The sequence below is a fragment of the Mixophyes fleayi genome, chromosome 3 (assembly GCF_038048845.1).
Source record: "Mixophyes fleayi isolate aMixFle1 chromosome 3, aMixFle1.hap1, whole genome shotgun sequence".
In the NCBI taxonomy this organism is placed as follows: Eukaryota; Metazoa; Chordata; class Amphibia; order Anura; family Limnodynastidae; genus Mixophyes; species Mixophyes fleayi.
The window spans coordinates 233,314,768-233,330,214 of NC_134404.1; positions in this window are offsets into that span (position 1 = coordinate 233,314,768).

Genomic DNA, 15,447 nt, shown 5'->3' on the forward strand with positions numbered 1-15,447 from the left:
ATTCTTGGAGAATTGGATGATCCAGGCATTCGGCAAAGAGGAGTTTACGTCTCAGTTTGCGGAGGAGAGGGCGCATCGGATTCCAACTCAGAGGCCGCCTCCTGGTGCGCAGCCGCTCACAATTATTGCTAAAATGCTACACGATAAAGATTGGGATGCTATTCTGCGCCTGGCCCAGACCAAGGGCCCCTTAATGTATCAAAACCAAAGAGTGGCTGTATTTCCTGACTTTTCAGTGGATGTACAAAAGAGCAGAGCTCAGTTTATACAGGTGAAGCGTCGCCTTCGTGAGATGCAGTTGCCGTATGCTATGCTTTTCCCGGCTAGATTGCGTGTGGTTGCAGATGGGACCACTCATTTCTTTGGATCTCCCTGTCAGAGGCGACTAATTGGCTGGATAGGAGAGCTCCTAGAGGTCCTCGTCCGGATTGAAGATATCTTTGGTGACGTATTGATCTCCTGGACTGAAAGGATGATGTTAGAAATTGTATGTCCCAGATAGTTAAAATGTTTGAGACGCGCTCCGTGAATTGAGATGGCGCTAATAAAGACTGTGTGCCTTTGCTAGTTATAATGTTTGAAATTTGCTCCATTAATGTATATCACCTGATTTATGTTTATATATAACTGAAATGCTGTGATTAATACTGTAGGCATTTGGTTGCTTATGATAAGGTTAGCTATAAGGTGATATGATTAGAAACTACTGGATCTTATGGTTGGTGCTAATGGATTGGTTGGGTATGGAGGGTTAGAGGAGTATTAGGGTGAATTTATGGGATGGGGAGCTCCCTTTGCTTAAAGGGTTGCAGTCTCCCTCTCCTTTTTTTTCGGTGCATACGGGTATTTCCACAAGTGTGTGGAGATAGGTGTATGCGCTGTTTAAGGGGATGTGGGATAGTCATAAGGGGATCCAGGTATGTCTAAGTTGGGGGTGGATATACGGGGAGGGGGGTTGGTTGAATAGGGTAGGGAGGGGTAGGTTTTTTCAATGCAGTGATAGGTGTGTTACTTTATCTATATGCAAACACTTTCGGTAGATGAGATTGACTATTTTGTTATATGCTACTGTGGTTGACTGGTGGCTGGGTGTCTGCCTGGGCTGGAGGGGGTTGACTTTTATGTGGAAATGTCTCATGTGTATTCCCTTGTGTTATGGCGACTGGGAAGATGAATAGGGAGTCTATTAAAATCCTGACTTGGAATGTTCGGGGTCTAAATGATAAAATTAAACGGTCTTTGGTCATATCCCAATTGAAAAAGTATGAGGCAGATGTTATATGTTTAACTGAAACCCATTTAGTGGGAGGTAAAGTGTTGGCCCTTAAGAAACCGTGGGTTGGATGGGCGTATCATGCTACTCATATGGGTCATTCTAGAGGGGTATCTCTCCTTATACGTAAAAAAGTAAATTTTATTTTGGAAATGGTGGAGTCGGACCCGTTAGGTAGATATGTTTTTGTGAGGGGCATTTTTGATTCTAAGCGTATAAACTTACTGTCAGTTTATGTTCCCCCCCTCTTATAGTGGTGAGGTCGTAAAAAAGTGCAGTGATTTTATTTCTCTCTCCCCTGATACTCCAGTGATTTGCTGTGGGGATTTTAATAATGTGTTGGATTCTAATGTTGATAGGTGGAGGGAGGTGGGGGACACTACACATGCCAAAAAATCGAAGTTTGCTGATTTGGTGGAAGAGATGGGTTTAGTGGATGTGTGGCGTCTGAGGCATCCAGCAGAGGTTTGTTTCTCCTTTTTTTCCACTTCATATAATGCTTTTTCCCGGATTGATCTAGGACTTGTATCGAAGGAGCTACTGCCGGCTGTCTCTGATATTGCATATTTACCAAGGAGGATTTCAGATCATTCTCCATTGGTACTAACAGTTGAACTTAATGTTTCTCGAGGTCAAGCATTTTGGAGGCTTAACCCCTTTTGGTTGACATTATTGCAGGATGGAAATATGTTAGAATCACAATGGGAAGAGTACTTTGCTACCAATGTGGACACGGCAGCTCCGCCTCTCGTCTGGGACTCATTTAAGGCTTTTTTAAGAGGCTCCTTAATTAGAAGTTTTAACTGTTTCAAAAGAGAGTCTAGGTTGAGAGGCGATAGATTGGAGAAAGAGGTTGTGCGGTTGGAGGAGGTGTATCTCTCCTCTCGTGTGGCTTCTGATAGGATGGCTTGGTTAACAGTACAGAGAGAACGGTCAGATTATTTGTTAGATAAATCTAGGCGTAAGTTGTTATTTGCTAAGCATGCTCAATACTTTGAAGCGGATAAGTGTGGTAGGTTTTTAGCTTATTTAGCTAGGTCAGAAAGGGTGGCGGCTGTAGTGGCGGGGATTACAGATACTTTGGGTGTTGTGCATACCTTGACTGAAGAGATCAGTGATGTTTTCTGTATGTATTTCAAAGATGCTTATGCGTCAAGAGCTGAGTACTCAGGCTTTGATTAGAACACGTATTTGGCGGCTGTTTCCTTACCCGAATTGAGCACAGATGGTAGAGAAAGTTTGGACCTGTCAATTACTGATGAGATTGTAGCTGCGATATCCTCGTTTCCAAATGGCAGGGCTCCGGGCATAGATGGGATACCCATAGAGTTGTATAAGAAGCATCTGGGGTTCTTTGTGCCTCGCTTGAAAGACATATTTACAAGCTTTAGAGATCAGGGGTGTGTGTCTCCGTCTATGTCTGAAGCCCTTATAGTTCTTATCCCTAAAACGGGAAAGGATCCCTTGTTTCCAGAGTCATACAGACCGATATCGTTACTGGCGATGGATATTAAGAATTTGGCAAAAATTTTGGCGACACGTTTGAACTGGGTGATCAGTGAGATAGTGCATTCTGATCAAACTTATTTTATGCCGGGAAAATCTACGGCTATAAATATGCGTAGGCTTTTTTGTCATCTGCAGTTGCCCCACCCTGCGGAGAAGGAGGCGGTGGTGGTGTCCTTAGATGCTGCTAGGGCCTTTGACTCTGTAGAGTACTTGTGGGCAGTGCTGTTGAAATTCGGGTTTGGACCGGTTTTTATTCAGTGGGTTAGACTGTTGTACTCTTGCCCTACAGCTAGAGTCTGTGTAAATGGCTTTTTGTCTCGTCAGTTTGTTATGTGCAGAGGTACCAGACAGGGATGCCCTCTGTCCCCCGCTCTGTTTGTCCTGGCCATAGAGCCATTGGCATGTGTGGTTAGAATGCAGTCAGATATTACTGGATTAAGGATTGGCTGCAGGACGGACAAGATTGCCCTTTATGCAGATGATGCTTTTTTTGTCATATCCTGATAAATCGTTGCCACTCCGTGTGGTCTCGATGTCCAGTAGGTACTCTGGACTTTTGATCAACTGAGATAAATCCAGTGTAACCCCCGATTAAGGGTACTTGCCCTACGGGTCAAGTTTTGCAGACTCCTCTTAAATGGACCCCGGTATTTAAATATCTTGGTATCTGGATTTCTAGTGATATGGGTCAATATATCCAGCATAATGTCCAGCCTCAGATTGATTATCTTAAGAGCCGGATTGGGGTGTGGAAGCAGCTGCCATTGTTGGTCACAGGTAGAATTAATCTGGTCAAAATGATAATTCAACCAAAGTTTTTGTATGTTTTGCAGCAGTCGCTGGTATATATCACCCATAGCACATTTCGCTACATTGAACACTTCATGGCTTCTTTGGTGTGTGCAGGCAGGAGAGCAAGAGTTAAGCTTACTACCTTATATCGTTCTCGAGGGTCGGGGGGCTTGCCTTTGCCGAATCTACGGCTTTATTATTTTGCCTCTCAGTTGACGCATATTGAGGTATGGTTCCGGTCGAGTTTGGGTTTAGATTTGCACGATTTTTTAGTCTCTGAGACAGGATCTAATCATACACGTGTGCAGTTTCTTCTGGCTGGAAGAAAAGTTGGGAGGGACCCCCCCTTGTTAATACAGGCCATGAAGGTTTGGCGATTGTCATCCCCGATTGGAGGTGGATTTGATTTGGAACCGTGCACTCCACTCTGGGATAATTTGGACTTTGGAGAACTGACTAAGATGGAGGGAGCTGGAGCTTGGCGAATCTACAATATAATGCATATTGGACAACTATATGAGAATGGGATATTATATTAATTTGAGCAACTTCAGAGATTATATGAACTACCTAGGGGTTACTTTTATAGATATTTGCAGTTAAGACATGCTCTGGCCTCGCAATTTCGGGGAGTTACCCCGAGCTTTAGTGCAGATTCCTTAAGGGTGCAACTGTCAAGGTTGGGCCAAAGGCGGCAAATTTCATTTTTATATTCAATATTGGTGGAAGGATCTGGTGAAGGGGGCTTGCCGGAGCTGCGATGCAGGTGGGAGGGTGATCTGGGGCGTCTTAGTGACAAGGCATGGGGTATAGTGATAGGTAGCCCGAAACAGGTCACCGCATCAGTCAGATTTTGCCAGGTTCAGTTTTTTCTGTTGCACAGAGCATATCTCACCCCTCTTCGGCTTTCTAAATTTAGTGGGGGTCAGAGGGTATTGTGTCCCAAGTGTAGGAGTGAGAAAGGGGACTTTTGGCATATGCTCTGGAAGTGTCCGTTGGTCTCAACCTTTTGGGGAGAGGTGGAGGATTGTATTAAAAGATTGGAGGTGGGAGTAGTGGCCTTGACTCCAAAACTCTGTATATTCAGTTTAGGCTTGAACAAAAAAAACCGTAGACTTATTAGACTGCTTATCAACACGTTACGTATGTTGGCAAAGGTGGTTATAGCTAGGAAATGGATGGCACCTGAAGGTTCGACTTTGAGTAGCTGGATTGACCTTGTTAACGATACAGTCGGCCATGAAAGGTTGATGTATACCAGCAGAAACCTAGTGAATAAGTATGAAAGAATATGGTACAGGTGGAGGATATCCCCATATGTCACGGAAGGATTGAGGGAGGTGGAGCTCTCCTAATGTAATGCTCGGGGCAGACATCCAGCCACCTATTATGTTATTAAGGTCAACGATTATATTTTGTATTATCAAAATTGTGCTATTATTTCATTGTATCTTGAAATTGTACATATCTTGGCTTGAAAATTTGAATGTCAATGCTTTTTCTTTTTCTGATCATATTGTGTATGAACACTTGACAATACTTGTATCACTGTGTGGGTTATAATTGGGGGGTTAGCCTAATGTTATGGGCTTTTTTGTTGTTAAAAGTGCAAAGAAAAGATAAAAAAAAATGCAATAAAATTTTACCTGATTTAAAAAAATGGGAATACTATTAATTTAATGTTGGGGCTGGTTGGAGGGAAATAAGATCTATTTAGCAAATGTGAATATTAGTATTTTAATATTGGGGGTTGAGGGAGGCCTAATTCTAAAACTTTTGTGCTACTGATTTAATACTGGGGCTAGTTGGAGTTTTCTAAATCTCATGTACCCATTTTTTTTCCAACTAGGGCCTCCAACATTCCCGGATCCAGACAACCAGCAAATGAGCTAAAGAAACCAGCAGCCACAAGTGGTGACAGTGACAAGACAGGTAGGAGATAGCAGGACAGTCTGCCACCTGTCCTGAATCTGGAGGGACAGTCCCGAATTTGGGTGACTGCTTCGCTTAGGACAGTTGGGAGGTATGACCCGCTACACTGTGAACTGCGTGCACCTAACAGTAGTGCACACAGTATTGCCTGTGTATTTGTCTAAAATGATAACCATGCTACATCATAGGGGGTTACCCTGTCTAAAGTGCCCAGGCCCCCCAGAGCCTTAATCCAGATCTGGGGCTAAATATATATATATATATATATATATATATATATATATATATATATATGTGTGTGTATATATATATATATATATATATATATATATATATATATATATATATATATGGATTAAGCAACACTAAAATAGCCTCTTTTTATATATATAAATATATATTGTACCAAAAACTACCCTTTAAGGATGGGCCGCTACTTAGGGGCCAGTGCTGTGTGTTTGCCCCCCGGGCTAAAGTCTACCAGCCCTCCCCTGTACCTACACCCAGTCTCCCACCTCCGTCACCCCGGCCCAGCTACACCCAACCCACAACCTCTTCCTTGTTGTGTATTTAAACTAACTCCACTAAATTTACCCATGCTCAATGCTTTGGGAACCAGAGACCAAGACCAAATCATCACAGCTAGACCCTTTGGACAACAACAACCAAGGAAGTATTATCTTTTTTTAGTGTTACTAGGTGGAGGAAGCCGTGTCTGTAGCGCATCCACACCCACACCTGTACCAATACCAGGTAAGCACAATTAGTAAATCCTTACGTATGTCTATCATCTGACAGTTTGTGCAGTCACTGGCCGAATGCACCAATTTGGCATTAGGACCTGAGGTGCTGAAAAACTAAATTTGTTGTGTTTAAATGTACTTGTTTGTGACAAAATTGGACATAAATTCAATTACTATGCACTTGGACTGTGAGACTGTAAAAAGAAGCCACTTGCTCCCCTTTGAGTTATAAAAATAATCAAATATATGAAACAGTAGTTAAATGGCTAAAAAGGTTTTTTATGGTATAATAATTCCCTTCTTGGGTGAAAGTGGCCATATACTATACTCAAGGAAAGTATCATATTATGAAAAGTATAGACTTGATGTAGTGATTGATCAAGCAATAATTGAACTATAAATTCCAAAATATAAAACAGCCCAAGAAACACTTAAATTGTTTTTATTTTTATTATACACAAATAATCTGCAGCCAGAGTCATCTATCCTCTTGATAGCAGTACTGACATCACTGCAATAAGCCAGTATTTCTAACTAAATTCAGCCATATTTAGAAGTTCAACCTATGCCAAAGCTCTGCCTCTCTGACCATTGCTAAAATTCCTGTCAAGTCCATGTATTTATAAATAAGGACTTGATATTACTGTAGAAAAGGGTTCAGGATTTTTTGCAGATTGAATTCAGCTGTGATCTCAGCTCCATAAATAAGTTAAAAAAATACACTTGTAGCAGAGCTATTTGGAATATCTTGTATTTTCACTTCATATAGATGTACACACATGCATCCCTGCAGACAGAAATGATAAAGCATAGTTTATTTAACACAGCTTTAAACATCACTGTCACTAAATTACTAGACACAGTAGAGGGAATTGTAAAATTAGGAGACATACACTGAATGGCCTCCATGGTGATCATATCTAATTCAATAGAGCACCTTTGGGATTTGGTGGAAAGGGAGATTCGCAGCATGAGTGTGCAGCATACAAATCTGCAGTAGTAGAGTGAGGCTATCATGTCAACATGGACCAGAACCTCAAATAATTTTTCCAGCACTTCCATGCCCCAGTAGCTCAGGCTGTTCAAGGAGCAAAGGAGGTTCACACTAGTACTAGAAAGATGTCATTTAAAAAGTTTCCATTGAGTGTGACAGGTAGAATGCTGAAAGAGAGAAGCTTCCATATATCAATTATATTAAAAATTGTATTGTAAAGTTCCATTTACAAGATAATGGGCAGTAAGAGCATGTAGTAGAATGACCCTTGTTGTTCTCCTGCTGCACATTTCGGATTAACTCCTTCTCATGCAATTCAAGGAACACGCCATATTTTCTCATTATCATAAGACACATTTATAGGAAATTCACAGATGCAATAATAATTAATATTACCATTAGACGTAATTTGATCTACACACAAATGTAGTTTAGTCAAGGGGCTGTCCAATTGAGGTGAACCGCACTCTTCAAAACTTCAAGGCTTGAAAAAATATTAAGAACTAAAATAAAAAAATATCCAAAACATGTAAAATTAATTAAAACCCCCACAAATTTTATAAGTATTATTCCCAATTCAATAAAAGAAACATAATTTTATGGCAGAAAGACATGGAGTTGGCTTCAAATGATTTTATTCCAAAACAGCCAATCCATTATTAAAAAATACAGCTAGTTCAATCTATGAGTCCATAACATTAAACAATGAAAATCAGGGAACATTTATCCTATATGTAGACAAATTAAACAATGTTTTCTCTGTGCAAACAATACCTCATTAGGGAACTCACAAAGTCCCAAAGCAACATTTGATAGCCCAATGGATTAATCACTCGTGTGATATGAAATATAATGAAATAAAATGGGACTTGTGAGACCAAATAAAATGTTGCTAAAAGTGGGTAAAAGACCTTTAGGAACTCACAATTCCCATAGTCACACGGCTGTCTCATAGGGTCATGGTTTTCTCTGAGCTATGCCACCGTATGTATGGGTAATTTAGAAATAGAGTACATTTGGGACGGCCCTTTCGGGGCAATCTTTGTCCTCTTTGGCCGGGATATAGATGGTCTGTTTATTATATAGGATTAGGATTCTTTTTGCACAGCAATTAGTTACACATTTTAATAATAATTATTATCATTTGAAATTTACACACAATTTTAGTAACAAGAGCACTCATTTCTTGAACATTATCTTTTTAATTTAGGGATCAGAGGTTATCTCCTCCAATTATAAGAAAGGAGTGGACATGAGTAACTATTTGCAACTATTTGCAATTCTCCAGAAGCCATCATAGATCTTGGGTGGTAAATTTTAGCCAGTCTAGTAGCTTGAAAAACAACTGTACAACCCAAGTTACATTTGAGGCACAAGCACAAGATAGGGCAACTAAGTTCCTGGATAAAGGCAACCTCATCAAATTATATAGATCATTGCAAAACAGACTTTATTCTGAAACAAAATCTGGTGGTAAATGGATTAAGCTGAGAGTTCTCGGCGGGCAGGCTGGGCTAGGGGGCAAAGTCAGTCCCATAGTGGGTTACCTTGGGCTGGGTCATTGGGCTACCTACATTTTTTTTTTCTTTAAAATTATGTTAATATTCTTGCCTGGGCTAAAATTTGCCAGCACTCCCTTGTCGGCGAGTTTGAAAAGTGGAGATGTTGCCTATAGCAACCTATCAGATTCTAATTATCATTTATTTAGTACATTCTACAAAATGATAACTAGAATCTGATTAGCTGTTATAGGCAACATCAACTTGCAGCTTGATAAATGTACCCCCTGATCTGCACAACTGTACTTTAATTCAGAATAAGATATCTGAGAATGTTTCCACTATTAAAGCTTCAAAATAAACAGCTTTATCAATCGTGAGACCTCATATATTATCTATGTTTTGCAATGCTAGCTATTTTAAGCTTTATTGTTATCTTTATTTATTTTTACATTATTTGCAAAATATATATTTATGTCCTTTTTCATTTTTAGCCATTTGTTATTTTAGCTCTTTATTTCTTTATTCCATTCATTCCTTCATCTCTATTCAAATTTGTTTTTATTTTACAGTTTTCTTCACACTTTTTTAATTTGTTGGGTTGATTCTTGGTTATTTTTATGAAATACACAAGCAACACATTTCATCCGTATGAATGACATTTGAATTACCTTGGAACAATGTGTAGTTTGGATTTAATGATATTGGCATTAGCTTCCTATATATGAAAGAAAATAGAAATTAATGATCATATAGGGCCTGATTCATTTTCAAACGCAATGTGAGCACAACTTGCACTTTGAAAAAAACGCATGTAGTTTGGACGCACCTAAGCCTGTATTCAACTGCAAGCTCAACTGGGTCTTATGTCCTGAATTGAAAAGTGTAGTGAGTAGCAGGACATACGATCGCACGTACGTGTCATTGTGTGTTTATTTGCCCTTCTCTTGATTTGAGAGCATTTGGACCTTTTTGTACTACATCTGTCTATACTCCTAATTCACAGAATGTATTTCCTTAATTACCCTTATTCACTTATTCTTCACTGTTTCATGACAATTACATCACATTAACCCTATTTACTGCATTACCTTATCAACCTGCACTATTCCATGATAAGAATAAAAACCGTTATAATATACTTCACTGAAAAATATGTCTCATTAGTACACATTTGCTTAAAATGAAGGTTTTTAAAGGTTATTTTTTTTAACAACAAACTTTTTTTTTATCAAAAATTCAATAAAAATAAACATTTTAAACATTTTTATAATGGAAACACTAAATTAAGAATAATATTTTTTAATTAAATCAAGATATTTCATAATTTTTTATTTTTTTATTTTTATTTTTCCAACAATATGTGCCGGGGTGGTATATCTTCTACACGTGGAAAAAATAAATAAAAATAAAATACTGCATTTTAACCTCATAACATTATTACATGTTAGAAATATATCTTTGCTTTATGTATGTAACTTGGTTTCACATATTTCTTTCTGTGCAGATTTCAGAGGTACTACATTCATAGAAATTCTCTGAAACATTTATCTTTGTGTGAACACAGAGGACTGCATTTTGGAGGGGTTGCTTTATTTAAGGGCAAACACTTATTAGGCTCATTAAGTCCTATCTAGATCTAGTCAAATACCGATTTACTAAAGAAATTAGTTCTGAGGCCTAAACTTTTAAACTGAAAAAAAACTATATACTAGTAAATTATTAAAACAAAATACTTTACATTCTTCTTCGGGGCCTGGGATAAGCTATCTACCTCCTCCAGCTGGGGCTCCTCCTGTTTTTTTTTTTAAGAAACTCATTTTGGGACTCCTCTAGGGACTCCTCTTGGGGCACCTCAACAATAATTAGGGGTCCCTCACAGGACTAGTCCCATGATTTTTCCTGTGGTTCCTTAATGGGCCATATAAAACTGTACTCATATGTATTTATTAGTAATTGTGAACCTATGCCTTGCAATGTCCCTCCTTAGATCCACAAGGTTGCCACCTTTGTAGGTTATTCCAGCGGGGCTGGAGTAGAACAGTTGCGCACCTGGTGACCACTCTATGGCTCAGATAGGCTTTTTCAGAGCTGTAGGCTGTGTTTTTATCATTGTTGATGTATTGGGCTGCGAGACCTAAACAATAGTTAATCACTCTGGTAAAGGCCTGGCAGCTCAGTTTGTGAGACGCTTACTGCTCATGTGTTTGTAAGTTAAGTAAAACTTTTCAACATTCTCCTCACTGATTGGCTCTAAGGCCATCCATAGGCATAAGTTTGTAAATCGCGGATCCCTTCTTAACTAAAATGGTGGATTTCCTTTCCTTGTCCCCAATGGAGTAGTATTATTATTATTATTATTATCATTTATTTGTTAGGCGCCACAAGGTATCCACAGCACCGCACACAGTACTAACAGTAGACTATACAGGGTGAAACCATACAGAGCAATGAACAAAAAGTACCAATACTTCAGAAACTCTGGCTAGTCATATGCAGTAAAGACGGAGCAGAAGAATAGGTATGGAGACAGGAGGGGAGGGGGCCCTGCTCATATGAGCTTACATCCTAAGGGAGGGTAAACAAACCAGGCACAAGAGGAGCCAGTTGAGGCAAGGGGAGAGAAGGGAGGACGAGCAAAGGGAGGAGATGGGGGTTAAGTAGATGGTTTGTAGGCTTTGAGGAAGAGGTGAGTGTTGAGTGCACGTTTGAAGGAGCCCAGAGTAGGAGAGAGACAGATGGAATGAGGGAGGTCGTTTCAGAGAAGGGGAGCAGCACGGGAAAAGTCTTGGATTCTGGAGTGGGAAGAGGTGATAAGGGTGGAGGAGAGGCGGCGGTCGTTGGCCGAGCGCAGGGAGCGGGCAGGAGTGTGAATGGAGAGGAGGTTAGAGATATAAGGGGCAGTAGAGTTGGAGAGAGCCTTGTAAGTGGTGGTGAGGAGTTTGAAAAGGATTCTGTAGGGGAAGGGGAGCCAGTGTAAGGCAAGATAGAGAGGGGAGGCAGAGGAGGAGTGGCGTGAGAGGAAGATGAGTCTTGCGGCCGCATTAAGTATAGAGCGGAGGGGGGAGAGACGGGAGTGGGGGAGGCCAGTGAGGAGGAGGTTACAATAATCAAGGCTGGAGATGATGAGTGCGTGAATGATAGTTTTGGTAACATCCTGAGAGGAGTACCTGTTATTCAACCACAATTGTGGCCATGTCAAGTCAATTTAGGGGCGTTCCATTACCTGGGTATTTGCACACAACAAAGGTGGAGATTCTGGTGGAGAGGCTGCAACCATACAAATTGACAGCTATTTGTCCCAACAAAGCAATGCATTTGGGAGGACATCACAGAGCACTGCTGTGGCTTCTATTTGGAGGTCTGTGACTGAGATTAAGAAACGGAAAGCAAACACAAATCTATTTCAGTTATATTGTGCTCAGAATACATTACCAAAATGGCCACCTACTTTCAATATTGTCAAATACACAAATGTAGTGCAAGGCATCAAATAAATCCACAATCTTTTCTAAATATAACTGTTCTATATTCATTAATATAAAAATATCTTATATTTAAATGTTTGCAAGATTATATTGCAACCAGTTTTACGTTGAAAAAATGTTTGTGGGTGTGCAGCAGTTTGTGATTATTGTGTGAACTTTAATTATATTTCTATCAATTTCTGCACCAGTCTTTTGAAATTTTTATTTGCCAATATACAATGCAACATTCTTCACTCGACATTTCACACAGCTGGCAAGACTTCAGGACAACTGCAGACATGCCATGGGGACAGGTGGTAGTCCCATGGAGTCTTTAGACATCAGTCCTCTGGAGTGGACAGCATTGACCTGAATTGACAACCAACTAATGCATTTGGCGGATACCCTTCAGGTAAATTTTACAATTAAAATCACTGTAATGTTGTGATTAAATAATTCTTAACACCCACACCAACAATTTAAATATGCCCATGTTTTCTAAAATAATCCCCACTTGCATTTTTACAAATGAGCTTTTTTTTAATTTTTCAAAAACAACCCCACCAAGGGCTAGCACCCAAGACTGCAGGCTAGTCAGCCTATTTGATAATTTAAAGCGTAGAGTGTCCCCTTAGCGCACATATGTACAAAAAATAATAAAAGATTGATTTATTCCAAATAGTAACAAATGGTTAGAAATGGTACAGTGATATCACAGTAAATGGTTGCAACCTCAACATTGGTAAACAAATATATAAATTGTACACTGGTAGGCATATATTCACCTTGGCTCAAACAAATAGCCTATTTGCCTATTATCTATTTGATAATTTGCCCATGTAGGCAAGATTACTATGTATTTTCTTTGATAATCCCTTGGAGAATAACTAAGTTATAAAACGGATGGATAGGTAAAATTGGCATCAAGCCAAATAAGAGTGCATTTTGCATATTGCTAAATCATTTGTTGTAGTCTTATCTCTAAATGACCCCACATATACACACATATGCCTTGAAGGCCAAACCCCACTATTGCGAAAAATTCCCTTATGCATTGTAGATTTTTGTGTCTCCTCTGAAATGACACGTTATAGACAAAACATACTTACAGCTAACAAAGCTTGGTTCATCCTAATATTCAGACTTTTTAAAGCATGAATGTCAGTTTTCAAACATTAGAAAAATATATATATAATGTATGCAGGTATGTATAAACTGCATCACATAGGCAACACTCCTCCAACATTTTAAAACATAAAACCACATTGCTAATGTATGCAACTATGTCTAAACATTTCAACCGATATAAGACAATGCTAAGGGGCATATTCAATTAGCTTCCCGGTTCGCGGTAACGCGCGTTACCGCGAAACATGCGCAGTATTGCCGGTAATACGGTACCGCAATAACGCGGATTTTCGTGCGCAACCCTATGGGCTGCGAATGAAAATCCACGTTATTGCGGTACCGTGGATTGACTTCGCGGGTCGTTCCGGCGCGATCCCGCGAACCGGAAAGCTAATTGAATATACCCCTAAGTGTCACTTCATTAGAAGTATTTTTTATTTCTCATAATTAACTAAATTTTTATAAAGGTCAGTAAGACCATTTAAAACATTCTCACATGCTAACGTATGCAATGCTTTCAAAATAAAATAAAATAAAATACTTTTGTTGCTACTGAGACGCACATGTGAAAGTTTCACCTACCTCTTTTAAATAAGCAGTCAGCAGTTTTTTGTTTTTACTGCCTTGATCTTATAATGTTGTTTAACGTGATGAGTAGTGTCCATACTTACCTACTTTCTTCAACTCCCTTCCGGGAGCCAGCCAGTGGAGGTGGGCGTGAGGGGGCGGGGCGGCCGAAATTGCGTCATTTAGGCCCCGCCCCCTGTGACGTCATGGCGCAAGTTGCGTCATTTGACAGCGGGGCGGGGCCAAACGCCTTAATTCACATCGCGGCGTTTGGGATCTAATTCTGCCCACTTCACTAGGAAGTGGGGCACTTCCTAGTGAAGTGGGCAGAATTTGGGAGATTGCCACACTCACCCAGGAGTCCGGGAGACTCTCGCAAAATGCTGGAGTCTCCCGGACATTCCGGGAGAGTTGGCAAGTATGGTAGTGTTGGTGTGCAGGTGAATTGTCAATCATCTCATTACATTGTGAAAGTGAATGCCATATCATCCATCAGTTACACCTGCACTGGAGCAGCTGCAAACTATGTCTGAAATCAAGTACAGCTGAAATTGATTTACCCGCATCTGCTTGGAGACGCCTTTCCTGTACATTGCATATGGTCATCCTTTCCTTCCCTACCCCGTTCTGCCCTTCAATTCCTAGACAGTCGTAAGTGTCATTTACGTTCAGACATGAATTGCATGCAATTGCATTTGTTGGCAAAAGGTCCATTTCTGAGCATCCGCAGAGCTATTTAGCGCAAGATACGGTATGCAACGGGACTTATGTCAGAAGATGAATCAGGTACATAGAGTCTATAATATTGAGACCGGTACCTTGGTCTGTATTATCATAGTATTGAGGAACAGCTGGAGACAGGGATGCTATTTTGACAAGAGGTCAAACTGTCTCCCCATCTCAAAAGGTATTTTGCGTATTTTGCGTGTAGAATTTTGGTAATGAGTCATTATACCTTTTATTAGAGGAACTGAATTAAGTGAGAATAAGAGTACTAGTGCAGTGAGTGGTTTCCTATGAGATCCATCCGTACAGATATTTGAAATGTTAACTATAAGTTTGGAAAATCTTTTTGTTTATATCTTTTTGCTCATATTATAAAGCATATTATAAAGGTATAAACGCAACATATAATATAATGAATAATACAGATCAGCCATAATATGATTAGACATTGGTAACTAATTTTGTATGTGATTATATAGGATCAAATATTATGTTTCCTTGATATGTGTTATGCACGTTCTGTCGATATCCAATAATGATTGTCGAATCTCGATTTGTGTTTCCAACGCACAAATATTTATTCTCAAAAAGTAGCAGAATAATTCAAGCGAAATAATAATAAGTACAGTCGTTACTTATCGCAGGCGCTCTGGATCCAGTGAACAGTCATTCAGGTCTGAAGTCTGTGGTCAATATGACTGAACACTGGATGAAAAGCTCCTACTTATATGCAAACAGAAATACAGTAAAACAATGCAGATGGTGTGGCTTGCTTCTATTGGTCCAGGCTTCAGGAAGGTCCAGGGGGTTGCAGATC